This window comes from Amblyomma mixtum, chromosome 6, assembly GCF_055824585.1.
Source record: "Amblyomma mixtum isolate Tamu chromosome 6, ASM5582458v1, whole genome shotgun sequence".
Classification (NCBI taxonomy): domain Eukaryota; kingdom Metazoa; phylum Arthropoda; class Arachnida; order Ixodida; family Ixodidae; genus Amblyomma; species Amblyomma mixtum.
The window spans coordinates 152,200,446-152,223,837 of record NC_143017.1 but is presented as its reverse complement, the minus strand read 5'-3'; the positions used below and the strand labels follow the sequence as shown (position 1 = coordinate 152,223,837).

Below are 23,392 nucleotides of genomic sequence, written 5' to 3'. Positions count from 1 at the left end.
GGTGATGTGTTGGTTCTGTTTTCTTGTTTTGTACCTAGTTCTTATATAGGCTGACTCAGAGCAATAAAAGCAAAAAAGAGCAATGTTAGTATAAAAGAGCAATGTTACTCAGCGCTTGTGTTTGCGTTCTTCTCGTCTCGTTCTTGTTACTGCTGCGCTGCAATTTTCAACTATAAAATCTCTCTTTTCAGTGGAAGGCGCGTATTTGCCATTAAGATAAGGTAATTTTAATTTATCGATACAATTCAGAATTTGTCCTCAGTTGACCTTCACGCTTCGATCAGCTTTGTGTTCTCGCTCCGACAACAGGAAATATTATTGCTTGAGACTGTAAAATGGCGTTAATTGCTGTTCATCAGGTGTATCAATACCATATTCAATGTATTCAACAAGCCCTTCTAAAGTTCCTGCAAATTACGCGATTTGAACGCCTACAGGTTGAACACCTGTAGGAAAAAAAATAGTGCGTTTGCTACTTCCATTCAGCGACCCTTGCATTTCTATCTAATTACGCTTTTGCACCAGTATCTGGACAACGCCATAAACAAGTGCACACTTATAACTTTGCGCTAAAGTACACACCTACGGTACGTGACGTTTCTTTTTTAATGAGGATTTCTATTTGGTGTGGAAGACAAAATGCGTGGCTTACTTCATGCTTTTGCACAGAAATGATTGCTTCCCTTAATGAAAAAATTCTTGAGCAATTTTTCACACATTATTTTGCCTTGAGCTTCGCTAACGCCGTGCTTCTTTCAAGCCGCCACGGATAAATTGTTCAACATCTTCCGTGTTTCGGTGGGATCTGGAATAAATAAGATACTTTACCATTGACGCCGACCTTTACTATGTTTCAAGCTGCGTATAAACGCGGCGACGGGGACGGTGCTTCACCGTTCATTCATAAGTAAGAGAGAGATGCAATTGTAATGCTGAGCGAGTTGCGGAGCGTTAGCGGACAAAAACTTTGACCGCGAAAAAATGGGTAATTGATGAGGCCTCACGTTCGAACGGCTCGGCCATGTTTCGGAGGGCTTCGTCATTCACTTGCTACGCAGTGTTGTATTTTGAAACGCCGAGCAACCTTTAATAAATCCTTGATTCTAACTGACCGCTTTACTTAACCAACTTAATAAACGAATCATGGCCCAGACAACAAACTTTCAAATCATGTGCAAAATATATTCATACCTGAGAAGCGGAGTCAGTTGGAGTGTGCCGAACACGAGAAATCTTTGCACCGATACGGTGAGCAGTGTCTGATCGAGCAAACTATTTCTGATGTTAAATATGATATATAGCTTAATTAATAACTAGAGCTTATTGATTTGCAATCTAATATTTAACGCGTTTTTAGTTTTTTGAGAAACAGTGCGATCCATGGAGCAGTCCGTCGTAAAAGCCAGCACTTGGGAGCAGTTTGACGTATAGTCGTGTGGCATTAGAGACGGAAGAATAATTCTGCTCAAAAATGCGAATTTTCTGTTAACTTCTCCCCTAAAGTTGGGAACGACTTTCGGATACTATACTCCAAGAGGAAAACTTGTTCGAAAAAAAAAAAAGTGCTGTAGTCATATATAATTGTTGGGTATTCAACAGTTTAAAGATCATATTCGATTCTTTCTCATATTACACTCGGCTTTACATCGAAATCAGAGTACACGGGTGTTTTTCCATATCCGCCGCATGGAACGCAACCGCCTCTGGCGTAGTGGAAACCGGGACCACGTGCTGAGAAGCGGATGTTAAGCATCACTCTATTAATAAAGTTTTCGAGCGCTGTCGAGGGGGCTAGCATGCACCGGGTAAGGGGCTCGGGAAGTAACACCCCCCAAAGGACGTTCTCTGGTGTGATCCTAATTTCATTCCCAAGCCAAATAGATCAGTTAGCAAAATTTTAAATAAAAACAAATCACAAAAACTAACGTATACGTCTTGGCCAGTGTTAAGGCTTTAATACTGAAAAGAAAGATACCAATGCGAGAATTGTGACACGCACTGACTTAAAACAGTCTGCAAAAGAGCAAACGTCTGCAAACGTCTTCGGCTTGTGCAGAAGACTTTTTATGAGTTATTGCTCCTCTAAACGCATTTCGTCCCGGCAGGAGCCTGGCAAGCCGACTGTTGGCAGAGCGCCCAACATGGGTGCCGGCATCGGCGACGGCGGTACCAAGCTCTTGCGCTCTCTTCTCTTCATCAATTCTGCACAGCGGCGCGCACCATGAGAACGACACTGAGACGCCCCCGCTCTTCCGCGAGGCAACATAGTCCCGCGTTACGCCGCCCCCACGGCGCTGCCTCGTTCGGCTGTCGCCAAAGGAGATACCGGGTACACGACAGAACTACCACCGTTCAGAGCCTTGGAGCCGATGCGAAAGCGGGCTTCAGCCTCCAGGTTGGGGCTACGAGACGCGCATTGATACAGCGTTCAAACTTTTCCCTCGTCGCGATTGGAGGAGTCGCGACTGTGGCTTTCGCCGTACTGCGCGCAACTCGGGCCACCGAGCTCCGGCGTTCCAGTATTGATCACGCGACTGGGGCGCCCCGGTGCGGCGGCGGCCTGCGCCGTCTCCGGGGCAACGGTAGCCCGCTAATCGCGCGCGCGCGCTTCGGTGTCTGGCCCCGGCGTCGTGCCATGAAGCCAGCCTCGAAGGGGGGATAACAGATGCAACAGGCGACGCGGTCGGCGCTCTCCGGCGACGCCGCTGCTGCGGCCGCTGCTTCCTCCTCGGCGCCCGTAACAGGTAAGCCCAGCCGGCTCGGGCCCCCGCCTGTCGCACCTGATGACGGCCGCCGTCCCCTCGGAGCTCCGGGCTTGGAGCAGGCGTGGAAAGACGCACGAAGCAACGGGTGCCAGATGTTTCGAGACGGGCTGGCGACTTTGTCGCCATCGCAATGTGCCGGGACACCCGTGCGTTTTTCTTTCTTTCTCTTCCCTCTCTCTCTCGCTCTTTGTCTGTTTCTCTCTTTATTCGTTCTTCTTTTGCGCGCCCGGCTTTTGCCGCCACGGTCGGTGTGTCAACCGCGGTTGGTCGACCGCTCGCGGCGCACGTTTCAACTCCGCTTCTGGGTCAAGGCCGCCGCTGGTTTGCAAGCCGAAAGTTTTGCTAAAAAGATTTCTCGGGATGGGAAAGAATGGATTCTGAGTTCTGGAAAGACATCTGGTGGATGCAACTCCAAGAAGTTTTAGTTAGCCGTTCTATTTCCTCCTTGAAGATAGATGATCATTAATAAGTAAATGCATGTTCGCGCAGACTACCGTGTATCCGTACTTCTTCCATTGAGTGATCTGCTGAAGTTCGCGAAGCTTGAGGTGCACTTTTTTCTCGTAAATACAGCCTGTGATCATTGTGCCTGTTTTTTGTTCGTGGGAATTTCTCCACGCTGTTATGCATAAGTAAACTTTTTTCTCACACAGAGCTGGTTATCGGCGTTCTGATATGAGGTACTAAATTACACTTAACATGACAACTTCAGCTTTTTATAGCGCTTAATCTGTGTTCTTTCTGATATATTTCTTCTATCTATTTTAAATCAAGGCTTCTCATCAGTGAGTGAACAGAAATGCAATCAGAAAATAACTCCGTGCCTGCTTGCAATAAAAAAGTGCTTGCTATATATAAAAAAGAAAAGCATCCACTTAAGACGTTTTAAATTTTTTTCGCGTCTTTCATTAAGGTTAAACATAGATCCAGAGCTTTAGTCGCCGCATCATATTACGTCGATGTCTTGAGGAAATGAGAAGTACCTTCCATAACTCATCGCTTGTTAAGAAGTGCACTCTTGAACGAAATTATTCCTCTCTGGTTGAGCGCTGTCTGGAGACTTCTCTAAAGCAAAGCGCGCTTGCGAAATCCACGGTTCAGTGTCAGCTTCGGTGTATCTCCGCCGAGGTCAGTTTTTGAGGACAAACAAAGATAGACACAGTGGATTACTGGGACAATATTAACGTTGTTCCTTCCGGCTAGCTACTGCTTGTAGTAAATGATGAATATCTAGAAGCTGCGGTGGAAGTGCTTTGTGGTGTTCGATCTTTTTGTTTTCTATACGACAGATTACGTTTCACCGACTTTGACTGTACGAAAACCGTGTGCTGGAGCGGCTTAGCTTGCAGACCGTTTATTAAAAAAAAAGAAACGAAGAATAATGAAATGAAAGATTTTTAAACTTTCTTTTGCTGCCAATTAAGACTAACTGTAATGCGGAAAGGCATGGTGGTGGTCGGGTGTGTTTACTTTTGGTTAAACTAAGAAAAAAAAAGAAGATTCCGAGTTAGTTTTTTAAACACAAAATTTTTCGTATTGCCGCACGAAGTTTGCTGCATGTGCGGAACATCTTTGGTTTGAATCAAGTGGAAGAGAGGCGAGCATGCGACCAGGACACGTGAGGCGACAGAAGCACGGTCGCACTCCTCTTCAGTAGCAGCGGGATGAAGCACAAAAAATAATGCTGATGGATAGCCGCTCTGGATAAGAACGCTTTCCAACCTTCGCTTGCACCACTAGCACACAATTCAGTGACGCTGTCGAAGTTCATAGCAAGTCGCTTTGAAACACATTTCAGTCTGGCAGCGTTCGTAAAGAAAGCGAAGTTGGCTCAACGTTTCCCATGCTTACGGCACTTTGTGTGAAAGTTTCCTTTGTGAATGCTTTGCACGACATGCTTCTCTTTAGTGCTTGAGATTTGTTGACATGAGCTGAGGTAGTTATCCGGGAAAAGATTGCTTCGCTTTCGTTAATTTTTGAGCTTGGGGAAATTCACAAAAATTTGGTAGTATTTTGTACAGTGAGAGAAACGGGAGAACAGTAGGAAGAGGCATAACCACCAGAGGGACGCTTAAAGAATGTTGTTCAGCCCGACAAGTTTTATATTTGCCTTAAACATCAGCGCTTGCAAAATCACAATAAAGACAACGGAAAAAAACAAAGTGAGACCAGTGCGCCGGTTGGCGACATTATTTCGTCCTGCTTGACAAGTGGTAGTGAATAGGATTGCCCTAAAAGTGTGCACTTGTGGCGATTTCTTTTTGCTCTGCTGCCACTCTGTTGACTTCTGCCTCTGGCAAAAGGATGCGATTCAGCACATTCCATAAAGACATAAGAGCTCCTATACTCATGCACGGCATTTAGCGCCAAGTTCCCGAGATAAATAGTTGAGGAATATTTTTGTTTCATGATAACTTTTGCCTTAAATATACGATAAGAAGCTCAGGGAATACCACTGGGAATAGTAAAACAAAACGTTTTTTTTTTTCTCTGTGTGTTCACAGGCAAGCAAAACACAAAACACTTTTTGCTTGACTAGTCTTTAAAAGCACACAAGTGATCTCGAGCTACCAGTGGGTGGTCAACGATGCTTTGTATGCGACAAAAATTGGACGGATAGCCAAGCTGTAGTCTTGGCCTTAGAAAGGGGGCTTTATTCTGATGAGCGCGCATATTTTCTTTAAGCATACGAGGAAACCAAGCCCGTTTACTTTGTTTCCGCGTTTCCATGCTCGAGCCGCCTCAGAAAAGTAATTTATTTTTTGCTTATACACAGAAAATATAGCGATAGAGTGGTTTTAACCCACATTATAGTATGTGATGACCCCAAAACTTCTAAGAAAGACTGCTTTCTTGCGCTGCCGATGTTGTTTTAGCCTGTGCATGGCGAGCTTCATGGTGTGCTGACGGGAATCTAGAAATGCCAATGATTACAAGCAGCACACTTGCGCCAAATAACTTAGGGTTGTTCTCCATATGAAAACTGAAGCTCCTTTTTTTCTTTCTTTAGTTGTAGCTGCAAGCAAGTCCCCCGGTTAGCCTCGCACTCCCGTCCACCGTCGTTTCCTAATAACTCCGACCGGTGCTTTTCCTTCAGCAGTAAAAGAAAAAGAAAAGACTCAGTCCGTTTTTGAATAATGACTGCATATTAATGGAAATATAGAACATATAAGATAAATAGATAACATGGTACCGCATTTTCAACATTTTTTTTTACATACCTCTGGCCAAGACGCAATAGTAACAGCTTTACCGACTATCTTTTGCTCTTTGCTTTTCAATAAACACATCGCGGGCTAGTTGGTTCATCACAAGGCAGGTTGGTTCATCAGCGCTCAGCGCTGTGTTTGTTTCGTGCGCTTTCTTGTCCGTGTGTAGCTTGCGCTGTTCTGCCTTGCTTTGCTTTTCTTCGAAGCACCAAACAAATTTGGTTGAAAAAGCGCGAAAGTTTGAATTACCTCACTGGGTATGCTGCTGCTAGCTGCAGGCCCCAAAGAAACTTCGCAGGCCAGGCTATGAACGAACGTTTGCGAATATCAGCCGCTTTTGGTTTTTACAATGGATGTATACGTAAAATACAGTACGGACACCGGTACCTTGTTTCCGCTAGTTATTGCTCAGGGAGTGGTTCTGTGGACGATGAGCCGCAGCAGAACCTAATGAAAAAGAAATAACGACTATGACACAGTCGAGGACACAAAAAAGAAAGTTCTCGCGAAGTGCGCAAATTATGTAAGGTGTTATCAAGTTTCCGCAATAAGCACGTAGAACTCGTGCTCGGTGCACGAAAAACTCTTCCACTTGAGCAGTCGCTTCTTGTTGTTCTAGGCTGCTAACCGAGCCTCTAGTCAGCGCTGCCTATGTATTTGCAGCTGGCTAAGGTAAACGGAACATTCTCGGCGCAAGAGACGACATTCCGCCGTTCACATAATCTCGTTACGGTCTCGGTACGAGTGTCAGCGCGTTTCTTCGCTTGCGTCGCGAAAATCCCTGGCAGGAACCAACGCACGGAGTCGTGCGTCGCCACTTATGTTTATGGAGAGAAATCAAATTCACCCGTGAAGACTGCGACCTTGCAGGCACTCGACAAGAACTTCGGCTCGCGTAGCTCTTGAATTGTCGTTCGGTTGAGGAAAACGCCTCTTTTACGACTGGTGATTGAGCGACGGGAAACAAAGTGCTACGGAGCCGAGCTTAGCCGCAGAGTTGTGACATCGGTTCCGAGAACGCCCCTTTTCTCCGAACGAATACAGGCAGACTTTAGTAGAACGAATACAAGTGGCCATGAAAAAAAATTAACGTCCGAAGAGCGAGAGAAATATGAAGAACAGGAAAAACAGGTGGCAGTGTGAAAGGAAAATAAGAGTTGGAAACTGCAACAAAATGCCGTTCATTTCTTCTTCTTCGAGAGGAGAAACACTGGCAAATATGGAGCTGTCTTGCGCACTGAAAACTTGAGTCTTTCGCTTTCCGCTAGGTTTGGTGCCGTTTAAGACAGTGAAAACAACAATGAGAACTATAGTATATGATGTGCACGGCACTAAATTCGTCCTTTGGTTTAATTTTCTTCCGGTGTGCCTAACGAGAAGCAGTGCTCACTTCACTCATTGTATGTCTTGAGAAGCAAATTGATGAATAAAAATCAATTTAGTGAAACTGATTTTTAGGGGCACTTGGATAAGGAATACATCCGTTTTAATAAATTGTCCGCCTTTTGCTTTCCCTTAGTAACCGATGAGTTCTAAAGTACGATGGATTTCAAAATGAATGCAAGAAAACAGAAAAATTTATATTAATTCTTCCCAGAATAAAACATGTTCGCATATATTATACATATAATCTTGAGTATAAGATTACCGTATGTTTTTTTTTTTTCGTTTTTACCTGCCCGCTACTGAAAGCAGAAAGAGAATTGTGTTTGTATCGTTAGAAAGCTGCAGGCAAGCTATTTCTTTGGGTCGTAAGATTTACCCATACTTTGCTGTTGAGCTCACATGGTTCAGCCTTATGCCTAGAGCAATCTCCCTAATAATGAACGGCATGGAATTCTGCTCGAATAATGAGCTCTGACCATCTGCAATGGCTGTACAATTATTCCTTTTGCCTGGTACAAAAAAGAGAGACGCACGTTTCGCAAAAAGAAAAACTAGCCTCATTAATAGGCGGATTGGCTACAGCTTTTAGGAGACGCAAAATTGATGAACTCTATTGAGACCAGGTTCCTCGCGCGAATCCATTAGTAGATTCACTGCTGATACCGACAAAAAAACACATAGAGACAAGCAGTTGCTATAAAAATTTAACTTAAGCCTTCTTGCTTGCGGCCATGAAACAGAAAGTAGTGCGGAGATACTGCGTGGAACAAGGGCACCAAACGTGCAGGCGCTTAATAGAAAATCGTCAGACAAAAATACTCGTCTTCGTGTGAATATATAGCGTGATTTCTTTTACGTTTATACATTCTCATTTTTAAAACGCTTAGATTTATAACGTAATTGACATTCAAAGGTCAATTCTAGCTCAGGGATTGTTACGTGGATAAAATGGCACGTACGTATCTCTCGCAGTTTTTAAAATGAAAATCTGTAAATGTAAAGAGCGAGCAACTGAAGAAAAATGAAAGCCTTTACGTCTACAACGTATCGCAAAGTTGTCAGAAACATTATCACAATTTATCACAAAGAAGGCAGAACGCATACAAAAACTTGCCGCTTTTTGTATCTGGGTATCTATTCAGAGCTATGATGATGAAGGCGCGCTTTGAGCGCGAATTCTCGATTTCAAATTTGCGTGAAAACTACTCTTAAAATTCAGTCCTTTTGAGAAATTCAAGAGGCTCATATTAACGCCTTATTTAGAATTGTATAACAAAGAAACGCCGTTATGTAAGCTTCGAGTTGTAGCCTCCGGTCGCGCTCACAGATCTGCTATGAATCTGTCAATATAGTGAACGATAACTCCTAGGAACGCAGCTGAATGCTGTAGCTGATGCGCAGGTCGATGAAAAACCCGTATGTGCAGAGCCGCGGTGGCTCAGTGGTTAAGGCGCCCGTCTACCGAGCCGGAGTATCCGGGTTCAAACCCGACCGCGGCGGCCACGTTTCCATGGAGGCGGAACGCAAAAGGCGCCCGTGTGCTGTGCGATGTCAGCACACGTTAAAGATCCCCAGGTGGTTGAAATTATTCCCGAGCCCTCCACTACGGCACTTCTTTCTTCCTTTCTTCTTTCACTCCCTCCTTTATCCCTTCCCTTACGGCGCGGTTCAGGTGTCCGCCGAGATACGTGAGACAGATACCGCACATTTCCGTTCCTCAAAAACCAATTTACAATTTGCAGTTATGTCCGTGGGGCAATCGCTGAGCTAAAATATGCTGACAACCACCGCACTACACAGAGCGCTTTATAGAGACTACCTGAATGAAGCGCTGTGTCAAAAAGAACAAAAAAAAATCACGGGGACACTTAATTACCGCACGTGTAGGTAGTGCGATAGCATTAGATGATGGTAATCCTTCTAACGGAAGTGACGTCACCTCTGGTCTAATGACGTCGGTTCCCTCTAACTTTCAACGAATTTTATAACCGATGGCATATTTTATTCCTGGCGAGGATTTTAATTGTGTCTCATTAATAATTAAGGAACCATACGTTAAACGGAGAACATCCAAGAAACAGAACGCACAGACGGGAAAATGCCGCCGCGGTGGCTCAGTGGCTATGGTGCTCGGCTGCTGGCCCGAAAGACGCGGGTTCGATCCCGGCCGCGGCGGCTGAATTTCTTTGGAGGAGAAATTCGAGGCCCGTGTACTGTGCGATGTCAGTGCACGTTAAAGAACCCCGGGTGGTCGAAATTTCCGGAGCCCTCCACTACGGCGTCTCTCATAGCCTTAGTCGCTTTGGGACGTTAAACCTCATAAACCAACCAACCAACCACAGACGGGAAAGAAATAGGAGACCGGCTCCGTTTCTCTCCATCCGTGCTTATTTTCTCATCACTTGTCCGTTCCACCTGTTCGCGTTGCCCGAACTAATGAGAAGCCCCGGCAGAAGCCTATTCTTTTTTTAATATTTTGGACGCTATGTCAGACCAACCACTCTCCCTCTGCTTTCTTTTATGTGCACCACCCTAATTATTTGGGAACTCAGTGAGCTCAGAAATAAAAAAAAGGAATTCTGTTCTCGTGTGTGTGAAATCGGAATGTCCTAAATAAAGTGTGTACCAGCGAGCAAGCACTTCCATTATGCTTGTCAGAGCTCGAGTTGTGTGATCGCGGTCTGAGAGGAACTCCACCGTTTTCACATGATTTTTGGTAATGAAAGTTTGCGTTTCAGATTTTCAGCGGTACATTCTGAGTTTGCGTGTCGCGGCTGTGTTGTTAAATACTCGTCACTGCGTCTCCTGACAGGTCATTCCGCCGTCTGGAGAAAAAATTACCGCACGGCACTGTAAAGTTCCTGTTTAAAATTGCTGAAAGACTCACATCAGTTTTCTTGGTCGACTAATTACATGAAGGGATAGCCATCTGTGAAATGTGCCCATTTACGACGTTGTGTGGTTCGTATATAAGAGCGGTCACTTCCATTGAAGATCTGCTGGTTGTACACTGATGTGTTTAAGCTTTTAATATTGTCACGTTGTAGTGACGGCAGTCCAGCGGTCAGGAAGACACCAGAAATACTTGCAAACGAAGCTCTTTATTTGGGCTGACTTGCGCCCGCAAAAGAACTGACTCACTCGGTGGCGGCGTAAGCAACAAGCGTGCTCGTCAATCGTCGAACTACGAATGCCCGCTGCTCGTGGCATCGTTCAATTTAAAGCCGGCTAGGAAACTTCGAGATAACAGGTCGAGATCATCTAGAGTAATCTAGAAACACGTAGGCGAAGCTGTTCATGGCTGTGAACAATCGAGATTAGTCCGGTCGCTTCTCGCGTCAGGAACAAAAATGATAACAGCCCTTTCCTGCAGCCTTGAGCGTGAACGAACAAACACTACAATGATACGTGGCATTACCCCCCTTCCAAAGAAGCATCGTCTCGATGCCTTAAAATGAAAATAAACACGGAAAATGAAACTTCGAGTCCTTTAGCGTTCATAATATGGCTTCAGGCGTACGACATGTACGACTTCCGGGCGTGGGCGGCGTCGCTGAGATGCTGTCGTGGCGTCAGGGATGACTTCATAGTCGAGGTCACCGATCCGACGGAGAACCCTGTACGGGCCAAAGTAGCGTCGCAGCAACTTTTCGCTCAATCCACGGCGGCGAACTGGCGTCCATATCCAAACCCGATCACCTGGCTTGTAATGCGTGTCTCGTCGGCGCAGATTGTAGCGTCGGGCGTCGGTGTGCTGCTGGTCTTGAATGCGAAGCCGCGCAAGTCTTCGGGCTTCCTCGGCGCGATGAAGGTAGGCGGCGACGTCGAGGTTGTCTTCGTCGGAAACGTGCGGGAGCATTGCGTCGAGTGTTGTCGTGGGCTTCCTGCCGTATACCAGCTGGAATGGGGTAAACCTGGTTGTCTCCTGGACGGCAGTATTATAAGCGAAGATCACATAGGGCAGAATGGAGTCCCACGTCTTGTGTTCGGCGTCGATGTACATGGAGAGCATGTCTGCGATGGTCTTGTTCAGACGCTCTGTGAGTCCGTTGGTTTGTGGATGATAGGCAGTGGTCCTCCGATGGCTTGTCTGGCTGTAGTTTAAAATGGCTTGCGTCAGCTCCGCTGTAAACGCCGTTCCTCTGTCTGTGATGAGCACTTCCGGGGCGCCGTGTCGCAGGAGAATTTGTTCGACAAAAAATTTTGCGACTTCTGTTGCGGTACCACTAGGCAATGCTTTTGCTTCGGCGTAGCGGGTCATGTAGTCGGTGGCCACGATGATCCACTTGTTTCCTGATGAAGAGGTCGGAAAGGGGCCGAGGAGGTCCATCCCTATTTGCTGAAAGGGCTTAGTTGGCGGTGGTATGGGGTTCAGGAGTCCGGCTGGTCTAGTCGGAGGCGTTTTACGTCGCTGACACTCACGGCACGTTTTCACGTAATGGGAAACGTCGGTAGCTAGCCGTGGCCAATAGTACTTCTCCTGGATGCGGTGCAACGTGCGAGCAATCCCGAGATGTCCTGCAGTCGGCTCATCATGACATGCCTGCATAATTTCTTGCCTGAGATTTTTGGGCACGACAAGAAGATGCACTGTCCTGTTCGGCGCGAAGTTCTTCTTCAGGAGGACATTATTGTGAAGGACGAAGGACGACAGTTGCCGCTTGAACCCTCGGGGAGGCGATGCGGTCTTGCCTTTCAGATAATCAACTAGGCTTTGCAAGTCAGGATCCGAGTGCTGCTGCTGCGCGAAACTGCTGGCGCTTACCGGTCCTAAGAAAGCGTCGTCGTCTTCCTCTTCGGGTGCTGCGTCGACAGGAGCTCGTGACAAGCAGTCTGCATCGGAATGCTTGCGGCCAGATTTGTAGACTACAGTTATGTCGAATTCTTGAAGACGCAGGCTCCAACGAGCAAGGCGGCCGGAGGGATCTTTCAAATTGGCCAGCCAGCACAGAGCATGGTGATCGCTCACAACCTTGAATGGTCGTCCGTATAGGTAGGGGCGAAATTTGGATGTGGCCCAAATAATGGCGAGACATTCTTTCTCTGTCGTCGAATAGTTGGCTTCGGCTCTCGACAGTGAACGGCTAGCGTACGCGATAACTTTCTCCTGTCTGCCATTTTTCTGAACGAGGACCGCTCCTAAGCCCACCCCGCTTGCATCGGTATGAACTTCGGTTTCGGCGTTTTCATCAAAGTGCCCGAGCACAGGAGGGGCCTGTAAGCGGCGCTTCAGCTCGTTGAAAGCTTCTTCTTGTGGCCTTTCCCATTTAAAAGGCACGTCAGCCTTGGTAAGTTGAGTCAAAGGTTCAGCGATGCGCGAAAAGTTCTTGACGAATCGTCGGTAATAAGCGCACAATCCAAGAAATCTGCGTATAGCCTTCTTGTCATTAGGCTGTGGAAACTCTGCGATCGCAGCCGTCTTCTGGGGGTCTGGGCGAACTCCATCCTTGCTTACGACGTGACCAAGGAACAGCAGCTCCTCGTAGGCGAAGTGGCATTTCTCTGGTTTCAGTGTCAGGCCTGAAGACTTGATCGTTTCCAGCACTATCCGAAGCCTTCTGAGGTGGTCTTCAAAGCTTGAGGAGAAGACAACAACGTCATCTAAGTAGACTAGGCAAATCTGCCACTTCAAGCCTGCGAGCACCGTATCCATTACTCGCTGGAACGTCGCTGGGGCAGAGCAGAGGCCGAATGGCATCACCTTGAACTCGAAGAGTCCGTCTGGCGTGATGAACGCAGTCTTCTCGCGATCTCTTTCGTCGACTTCAATTTGCCAGTAGCCGCTCTTCAGGTCCATCGATGAGAAGTACTTAGCGTTGCACAGCCGGTCCAGTGTATCGTCGATGCGGGGGAGGGGGTAGACATCCTTCTTCGTAATGTTGTTCAGGCGGCGGTAATCGACGCAAAAGCGAAGGTTGCCGTCTTTCTTTTTCACTAGGACGACCGGTGCTGCCCAGGGGCTCCTCGATGGCTGTATGACGTCGTCACGAAGCATTTCCTCAACTTGCTTGCGGATAGCTTGGCGTTCTAGCGGCGATACGCGGTAGGGGCTCTGTCGCAGTGGTCGCGCGTGTTCGTCTGTGACAATGCGGTGCTTGGCAAGCCGGGTTCGTCGCACATTCGATGCTGATGAGAAGCAATCGGTGTACCTTTGAAGAAGATTGCGTATTTGGTCTTGTCTGCTCCGGGGTAATGCCGGGTTGATGTCGAACGTGGGTTGATGGCCTTGGTCAGATGGTTCTGCGGGTTGGTCGGGTAGGGCAAATACGTCTCTGATGTCTGCCAGCTCGTCGAGGAAAGCGATCGTCGTACCTTTGTTTAGATGCCGGTATTCTTCCGTGAAGTTGGTTAGCAACACCTGGGCTTGGCCATTTCGGATTTCGGCGACTCCCCTCGCGACGCCCAATCCTCGATCCAGGAGTAACTGTGTGTTCCCCTCGATAACGCCTTCGGCATTTTCGATCTCTCCAGTACCTATGCCGACGAGAACACTTGATCGGGGCGGCACGCTCAATGCTTCATCGAGGACGTTTAAGGCAACGTGATGAGTCGCGCCCGTCGCAACAGGTATGGCTTTTTCCGTGGAAAGCTTGATCGACTTAGATCGAAGGTCGATGATCGCCCGATGTTCGTTCAGGAAGTCCATTCCCAAAATCACGTCTCTCGAGCATTGCTGTAGGATCAGGAAGGTTGTCGCATAGGTTCTCCCATTTACAGCAACTCTCGCGGTGCAGCGTCCTGACGGCGTAATCAGGTTGCCACCTGCGGTGCGGATCAGCGGGCCATCCCAGGTTGTTGTCACCTTTCTGAGTCGGACAGCGAGTGGGCCACTCATGACAGAGTAGTCAGCTCCCGTGTCCACCAAGGCAGTAACCGCGTGACCGTCGACCGTAACTTCAAGGTCACTTGTTCGCGTTCTCGTATTGTACGTTGTCTTCGGTGTCCGATCTCGGCTTCGTCGAGTAGTGAGGCTGCGGTGGGCGTACTGCGACGTTACTTCACTGGGCAGCGGTAAAAGCTTCAAGTCTGGCCGCGTCGTCGTCGTCGGTGTCGTCGTCGTCGGTGTCGTCGTCCTCGGTGTCGTCGTCCTCGGTGTCGTCGTCGTCGGTGTCGTCGTCGTCGGTGTTGTCGTCGTAGTTGAGGCATGGTCTTGAGTACTCGTCGATGGAGGATCTTTGTCATTGCGCTTAGAAGCAACCTCACCTCCAGAGGCTGCTTTATTTAGTTTAACCTTCGGGGGCTGGGGGAGCGTCCACGCACGGCGTAACCTCGGCTAGGGGATACAAAGCGCGGGGACGATGGCGACGGGGAACGTGATAGGCGGCTCGGCGATGAGTATTCTTCCCGACGTAAAAACTCCTCGATTTCGGCTGGTCGCTGGCCGGGTCGGGGTCGTGGAGCGTCGTAAGAGAACCCTCGGATGCCCAGTCTTCTGTATGGGCAGTGCCGGAGGACGTGACCGGCTTCGCCACAGTGGAAGCATAGTGGGCGGCGCTGGTCGGGAGTTCTCCACTCGTCGCATTTCCTCGGCTGCGCGCGTCGCTCGTAGGACGGGCGGGTTGGGGCGAGTGGGCGGCGGTCCAACGCAGCTGGCTGAGGGCGATAGGGGCTTGGGTCCCGTCGTCGAGGTGCAGGACGGCGCACAGCTGCGGCGTAAGTCATGGCTGGGGGCTGCAGAGGCTGCGTGGGTGTCGGCGTCACACCCAAGGCCTGTTGAACCTCGTCCCGGATTACGTCAGTAAGTGATGCAACCTGCGGCTGCGTTCCATTTGGCAGCAATCGTCGGAGCTCTTCTCGTACAACTTGGCGTATAACCTCCCGCAGGTTATCGTTGTTAGCGGCGTCCAGGCAGTTTGCTGAAAAAACGCGCTGCTGGCGCTCATATTGGCGGGCTCGGGCGTCAAGAGTTTTTTCCATCGTGGAGGCCTCTTCTATGAATTCCGCTACGGTTTTCGGTGGGTTCCGTACGAGGCCGGCAAAGAGTTGTTCTTTAACTCCTCGCATAAGCAGCTTGACCTTTTCTTCTTCCTTCATGTTCGAGTCGGCACGCCGGAAGAGACGCTTCATCTCCTCAGTGTACACTGCAACGGTCTCGTTTGGGTGTTGTATGCGAGACTGTAGCAGCTGCTGGGCTCTCTCCTTTCTCACGACGTTTGTGAAAGTCTTGAGAAGCTGCTCTTTGAAGGTTGCCCAATTCGCGAGGCTGGCTTCCTCATTCTCAAACCAGACTCTTGCTGGTCCCTCCAGGGCAAAGAAGACGTACCTAAGTTTCGTGGCATCGTCCCAGTTGTTGAAGATAGCCACACGGTCGAACTGCTCCAGCCATTCTTCGGGGTCGGCGCCAGGCGAAGCGTCGAAGGTTGGTGGCACCCGGGGCTGCTGCAGAATGATTGGAGTCGTCGTCTGGGGCAAGCTCATGGTAGACGTTGCGGCTGGCTTCCGCTTCCGGGTAGGGTCCGGCAGATTCCCGAACTCTGGTGCGTCCCCTTGAAGGCGTCGGCTAGCGCGGTGGACTGGACTCAGGTCCTGCGGTTGATGACTCAGAGGGCTGGCGTCACGGCTTGTAGGGGGTGTCCGGTACATGGAAGGCTACCCCGCACCTCCACCAGATGTCACGTTGTAGTGACGGCAGTCCAGCGGTCAGGAAGACACCAGAAATACTTGCAAACGAAGCTCTTTATTTGGGCTGACTTGCGCCCGCAAAAGAACTGACTCACTCGGTGGCGGCGTAAGCAACAAGCGTGCTCGTCAATCGTCGAACTACGAATGCCCGCTGCTCGTGGCATCGTTCAATTTAAAGCCGGCTAGGAAACTTCGAGATAACAGGTCGAGATCATCTAGAGTAATCTAGAAACACGTAGGCGAAGCTGTTCATGGCTGTGAACAATCGAGATTAGTCCGGTCGCTTCTCGCGTCAGGAACAAAAATGATAACAGCCCTTTCCTGCAGCCTTGAGCGTGAACGAACAAACACTACAATGATACGTGGCAATATGTAGCGATTTTTTAAATCTATGGCTACCTAACACCCTCCCTTCACTCTATTTGCCAAGATTAAAAAAGTTATAACAAAGAAGACCAGATGGAGTTATCGGACAGTGACAATAAAAATTACGTGGACACTTTGGCAACTCCAGCCGATTTGACACAAATCCGACGCTTTTCCGATCGTTCTGTGACAATTTTCACTATGCCGTGACGACTTCCAGTGGATGTGACGCCACACCGTTCCCGTGGCTATATCGACGTCCGCACTATTTCGACGCAATTTTTACATTTTCGCCTATACTTAATTAACTAATGAACGTACAGTCATCAAACTTGGCTTCTAAGTTCATGTTTTCCTCTTATATCTGAAGCAACCTTTGGTTTTCTTTTATCTTTCTTAGTTCCCGAGTTAAACGCGTGTGACACGCTTTGTTAACGGTCAAAAGTGTGCGCCATTAAAGGCTTTCGCCTTAAAACTTGCTGCTCCGTGATGATCAGTATGAGATGCAAGCTTTGAAGCCCCGCCTCCTGCTGGGGCTTGGCCAGTTTCACAGATGTCATGAACCAGCGAACAATGCTGCGTGGAATTCTCTCATGCCTTAAAAAGCACGAGGAAACTTTGAGGATTCGTTCTTCTTCTTTTTTTTCAGCGAGGCCTACTTTGCGACGAATACAAATGTACTAAAAATGAAATAAAACGCGTATTTCGTACCCAACCATATTTGCATACCTGTGATTAAGCTCTCGTCTTTTTTCTTTGCTTGATAAATCATCATCTCGTACCCCCGGGCTAGATGCTACTCCCATTTCTTCCGCTCGGGAAAAAATGCGCCTAAGACGGGCCTCCTTTACGCTCGGCGCGAAGTGGGTGTAGCGTCAGCGAATAGTGAGAAGATGCCGCAGGCTTGCTCGAAAGAGGATTTGCTGTACATGAAACTCAGTTCTTAGTGGAAGGGAAAAGTTCGCGACGAGCAAAAAAACACAAAGGTGAATAGTTTCCATTGAAGGGAAGGGGAGAAAGGGAACTGCTTCCCATGTTCGACGCGCTCTTAACGGCTTGGGTTACATAGTAGTTTCTGTATCTTTCTTTTCTTCTCTTTGCATCCATTTGGAGAGACGCTCGTCACAGGCAGGCCCTCAGGTCGATAGCTTGGGCGGATGCTATTGATCGCTTGCACACGTCTTCTTTGCGTCGTACTTGGACCCTATCTTTTGTTTCTCCGTTTCGGCCCTTGCCGTTTGCATGGTGTCCCATTTCATCTACTTTGTGAGCACTTCCCTGCCACTTATATTTTTTTGTGTTGTTTCAACTATCATCTTTCCTTCCTACTGTTTTGCTTTTGACTAAGGCTCAATAAGTGCTCTTCTTGCTGGTCAACCAGGTACCTAGAGTAATCTTCATACACTATTTATGGACACCGAATTCCTGTATAACGAAAAGCGAAGTAAGGCTTAATTTAGGCTAATCTAGACCACCAGAGAAAAAACAGAAAAGCAGGCCTTCCCTCTCTTTCTGTTAGCAAATCAACTCCATAAAACACCTATTCATGACCTCAGAAATCCGAAAATAGCTTGAAATGCTGAAAGAAAGAAAGAAGCGCCGTCATCTAAAAAATACTAACAGTTTGTTAGAATTTATAAGCCATCTGTAGAATACAACGCGCGACCACATTTTTGCAGGTTTCATGTCAAAATTCACGTAATTTAACGCCCCTTTACTAGCCTATCGGAATGCCGTGTTGTAGGGATTGACCGAATGCGACTGCGGTATTGAAATAATGAACGTCATGGATTAATTACAACGTGGTAGCCTTAACTGCACATGTGGTAGCTGCGGCTGCAGCTGCGGCGAATCACGTGGTTAGTCACATGACAGACACCACCGCTCCGCCGCTTGAAGGTTAAATGTGGCCTCCCGGTGACCTTGTCTCCTGCTAGACCACGAAAGCTTTGGCTTTGAAACGAGGCTGTTTCTTTCTAAGCTCTTACCTATTTCCTGCCGCATATGCCTTTGGGCAGCGCGTTTATGCAGCGCGCGATTGAGCTCTCCGGCTTGTGTTATTGAGTACCAGTTTGTATTGAGCAGTCCCGTGCAAATTAACTTCATAATGTCAATAGAAGGAAGTACCACTGGTCTCAGTTCCAATTCGAACACTTCAATTTTTAATCCGAAAGCATTGTTTGTCCCATATTTCGTGCCATCCATGACACGAAATTCCTTAATGACCTCACCATGCTATCGCATGACACCAGCTGTAGACCATAAGAGAGTGGCGTGTACAGTAACGAAAAACAAGTAAAACGTATTCCAAGGGTGCGGGGATGTGAATCAAGAACACTTAGATTGGGAGGCGGGGACGCAACCGTAGGACACAAAACCGTGTTACTTCTTTGGAAATAAAGGTGAACATAGTGTATGCGTTTCCTTACCACTGTATGCTAATGAGTAAGTGTGTCATTAGAAAGGAAAGAATCTTTAATGAACATCTCGACAGAGCTCACTATGAGACAATGCTTTCGCATCCAAAGCACGTAAGCAGCCTGACGTGCCCTTTGTATCTTTTTATTCTTCAAGCGTGTAACACGGCCGTGACTTTTAAGAGGTCAATAAATATACGCTATTAGGGTTCCTTTACGTTCAGACTGGTTCCTTACATAGCTGAATATAATAAGAGAAAAACAAAAATTCTGATATACATTCGTGATTTTCCCGTTTGATTCCGGCCTAATAGTGTTCTTTGCTGGTGCAACGTTTTTCTTGCCTTGTACTAGCGCCCTTATATTTAAAAGAGCCACGTATGTCTTTCGTTTCTACTTTCTACTCCAAAATGAATTTGGTGTGAAGACGTTTTGATTCATAAACCGATTACCACTTATTAGAGCGTATGAGCTGCATTGCAATGAAATATATGGATCACAGACAGCCAGAGTGTTGTTTCTCGAACGAAATCAGTACGTAAGCTCTGGTGTCTTCAGCCATACCCCGGAAAATGAGTCATTACGAGAATCGTTTGGGGTCGACAAACCGAAAGTAAAGGTCATGAAATAAAAACAAAAGCGAAATCTTAACTCTGAAGACCGGAAACGAAAAGTACGACTCAGCAATTCCTTATTCTGCTGCTATGGACTTCATGGAAGGCTTAATATTTAACAACATTAACCCAAGCAGCAGAACTAATCGGCACGATGCTGCAAATGGACGGTTTCACTCTGGCCTTTTGTAGGACCTGCTTTTGCAGATACGTTTCCAATATTGGGCCAATTACTTGTGCTACTTGAGAAAGAACTCGCCAGGGGATGTGTCTTCTCATTTGTTCTGAGAACTACCGACGTCCGTAGGTTTCTCTTATGGCCGACTTACTGAATCAAGAACTTGCAATGTGGGGCATCTATCGATGTAGCGCGATATGGTGCGGAAAAAAAATTGTGTGTGTGTGTGTGTAGGGGGGGGGGGGGGGGGGGGGACAACAGTTTTTTATCGAATAAAAGAAATTGAAGAGATCAGGAAAACGAGAGAGACAAAAGTTATTGTGCATCAAGGAAAGCACCGCCATAATTTGCACTGGCATGAAATGCTTCAAAGTAGCTTTATTCTTTTTAAGACCGGCTTTTAACAGTTATGGCGTAGTACGGCGTCCTGTTAGAAGCAATGGTGTATAAAAAACGGCCAGGATTTTGCGGTTGCCTTCACTAACGGAAGAAAATGAAATTACGTCAAACTTAAAGGAAAGTAAATTATATATATCCTCGAAGATATGGCGTCGAAAAACTATAAAAAAGGGAAAATGCCGTCGACATCGATTAGTTTAATATAGGTGACTAAGAATTTGACAAAACACAATTATAAAAGTTCGCCCGGCGAAGTAGCCTTCCTCATATATATAAGCGGAGAAAATGAAGAGCGTGACCTTGTTATCTTCAATCTTCTAGGATAAATACTAGCCAAGGTAGCAAGATCAGGTTTTCGCTCGCCACTGAGAAGCGCTATTGAAGATAATCTCGTGATTCGTATGCAAAAGAAGCCACTTTCTGGATAGGAACAAAGGAAAAAAATTCATACATTTTTAATGGTGTTTATCAGTCCTGGGAGGTGACTGGAAATGGACAGGAGCCACTTAGAACAAGCGGACGTTCTGAAGACGTGCTGTAAGAACGTTCTTTATTACTTCCGTAAACATATTATTCTTTCCTCGTCCCCATGTGGTCACCACTGAGAACATTGGCGTCAACGTGAGACTCATATTTCTCGTTGTAACACTTGCCCTATAGTGCTGAACGGGAACAAAATCTCGTTAAGCGGGGAATATTTTTTTTTCGTCTCTCTGGCCTGACGGACGGTTTTTTTGTGTTGTTCGCTCTCGCAAGCGCTTGCAATGTGCTCGTAAACGATAAATATATTTACGGTAGGAGTTTTCTTCGACGTGTTAATGAAGGTCATTTTATACAGACGGGCTACTGGGGATTGAATTTTATGATGGGGGTAACTTTTGCCTAACTAGGCAAAGCCAAACTCTACATGCAATTGTGAATTTCGAAATGAACGCATTCTGGTAGAATGGAAAGAAGACCAAATGCAAGTGAAGCATGTGTTCTGCAGGGTTACTTGCATAAAGTATTCACCCCCAAAAGCATTGTCGAAAACGAGATCATTTGTTCCGTATTGCATCCTGATTACTATGCGGCATGAAGTTGTCTTTAGAGATAAACGATGATTAATTTTAAGAAAAAAAAAACAATAATTACGTGCGACAACGTTTTTCTGGAGTTACATGTGGAAACAACCAAACCTTTCTACTAATTTTAGTTTCCTATTCAAAAGGAATTATCGCGCTAGGCGCTTATTGTCTCTTCTTTTGTGAGAAACACCTAGGGATGATTACGGCTACAGTTAAGACTCTCTCAACTTTTAATCCTGGTTGTCTAAAGTGGTGTACCTAGACGGGTGAAGTTAAACATAATTTTAATGCGGCTGTTGTAGTCGTTATCGTAGACTAATTGAAGGGCTGAAGTGAACAAACTGAAAAAAAGGACGAGTGCTGTGAACAAGATGAACTGTCAAAGCACACTTGTACTTGACTGCGTTGTCTATAATCAAGATACGTATCCTCAGCTTTCCACCGCAGTAACCAGCGCTTTTACTTTTTCAATACTCATGTGCTCGACAGTGCGAGGTAGCAAGAAGAAAGAATATTTAGACTGGGAGCGCTATGACCAGTCGCAGGCTTAGTATGTCCGAAGCGGAGTCAGCCACTTCGCTACGGACCTCGACTGAGTTTTGCAGGGCGCCTGTTTTCTTGCGGCTGGACTAAAAGGAGACGGAATTACACTTTCTATTCTTGTCTCATACGTGGGAAGTTCTCGGCTCTCACGTGAATCGACCATTGCGGAAGCGTGCTGGGCAGCATTTCTTCGCGATGGGAACTTTCATCACGTTGCAGGCGTCCTTGACACAGTCACCGCGCTTCCGACGCCGAGCGTGCTCCATCTGTTGTGTCCCGGAAGGTTGGTGACAAATTGACTCCGTGAGCTTTGTGACAGGCAGAGACTGATTGCGACACATTTCTCGCAAAGCTCCGAGCGGTGCTCCGATGAGCGCGCGGCGGTAATCAACATAATTCGCGCGCTACTTCCGAACAGCGAATGCGCGAAGAAGGCCGGAAAGGTGACGGATTAATACGAGGGATGGGGACACAACCAAAATGCGCCTTGAGGTACGTGGGGAGAAGAGTACGGCTTTATTGAATTGTGCGCAGTAGCCAGGCATCGGTAGTGTTGATGGGGAAAGTAAAAATGATAAATAAGAGAATAAATACGTGAACGCAGCATACCAGGCTAGGTCGAGTTGAACTGCACGAAACTTGCAGAAGAAATTCATTACAAAACTTATTTTGCCGCCAGCAGTAATAAAGTTTGTAGCGTGTCTGCGAAAACATAATCGCGCTTCGCAGTGCTGGGTATAGACCAGATTTTTTTACCCTCGCACGCAGGCTGCGGACGCGCGCCTACTCTCGACGCCAGTTGCCATCTGTCGGCGCGCGCGGCCCGAGGGACTGCGGGTCGCGCCGGCGCCGCGCATAGAACGCATGTTTACGTGTTCGCTTCTGCCGTTTTGTGCTCCATCAGCTAACGTATGAGGGTGTGTGCTGTGCGTCACTACTCACATTTGCCCTCTTCCAGACAGTGCTGCGGTTATCTAGTGCGCAGTTACTCGTTAACGTGACATCCGAGTGTAGTCGACCAAGTAGTGTACGGACTGGAAACCAGCACTTCGAAGCAGATTTCTGCGCTGTCGTGTCGTTTGTTGTCGCCTTTTACGTGCGATATCATCTATGATAATATTATGCATCAGAATGTAGATCTATTGACTTGACTCAGTGGAGTAGTAACTGGATAGGCGAGCTGCAGACTGAAGGTTGTCCCGACGGAGCGCGTGTTTTCGATCACCAGTACGTGTTCAGCATCCTTGCGCTGAGCTTGCTCTTGTTCCCATTAAGAACATTTCATGCACAGGATTGTAAGCACGACCGCTACCGATTTCAGCTGCTTTGTCCGCACGCATGTCAGATGTATCTGGGGGGTAAAAGTTTATCTATAGTATCTTTCTGCTGTTGGTATATACCTTAGCTTGGTTTGATTTATTAAGGTTTTACGTCCCAAAGCGACTCAAGCTATGAGGGACGCCGTAGTGAAGGGCTCCGGAAATTTCGACCACCTGGGGTTCTTTAACGTGCACTGACATCGCACAGTACACGGGCCTCTAGAATTTCGCCTCCTTCGAAATTCGGCCGCCGCGGCCGGGATCGAATCCGCGTCTTTTGGGCCAGAGCAGAGAGCCGTAACCACTGAGCCACCGCAGCGGTGCGGTATCTACATTATTCATAGGAAAATATGTGCGATTTCATTACATTTTCCACACTTAGCCAAACGCCTACGCAACGCTCTCACACGCGGCGAGAGCTCCTGAATAAAATAACGCGACTTCGGACCTCAGAATTAGTGAAAGCTGGATTAGCTGCTCATATCTATTCAAGCTTTTATAAATTAA

General features: G+C 47.3%; 1 protein-coding gene across 4 annotated transcripts in view; it reads left to right on the top strand.

The window, feature by feature from the left end:
- Positions 1-23,392, top strand: part of rsh (Rap GTPase activating protein radish) — a 473,381-nt gene that overhangs the window by 255,483 nt on the left and 194,506 nt on the right. For 3 of the 4 annotated variants that reach the window (XM_089549688.1, XM_089549686.1, XM_089549689.1), the window contains exon 1: positions 2,583-2,744. The exons of the other annotated variant lie outside the window; for it this stretch is intronic. The gene's annotated coding sequence lies outside the window, so the exon portion shown is untranslated. Of the gene's footprint in view, positions 1-2,582; positions 2,745-23,392 lie in introns of those variants that run through there. 4 annotated transcript variants of the gene reach the window in all.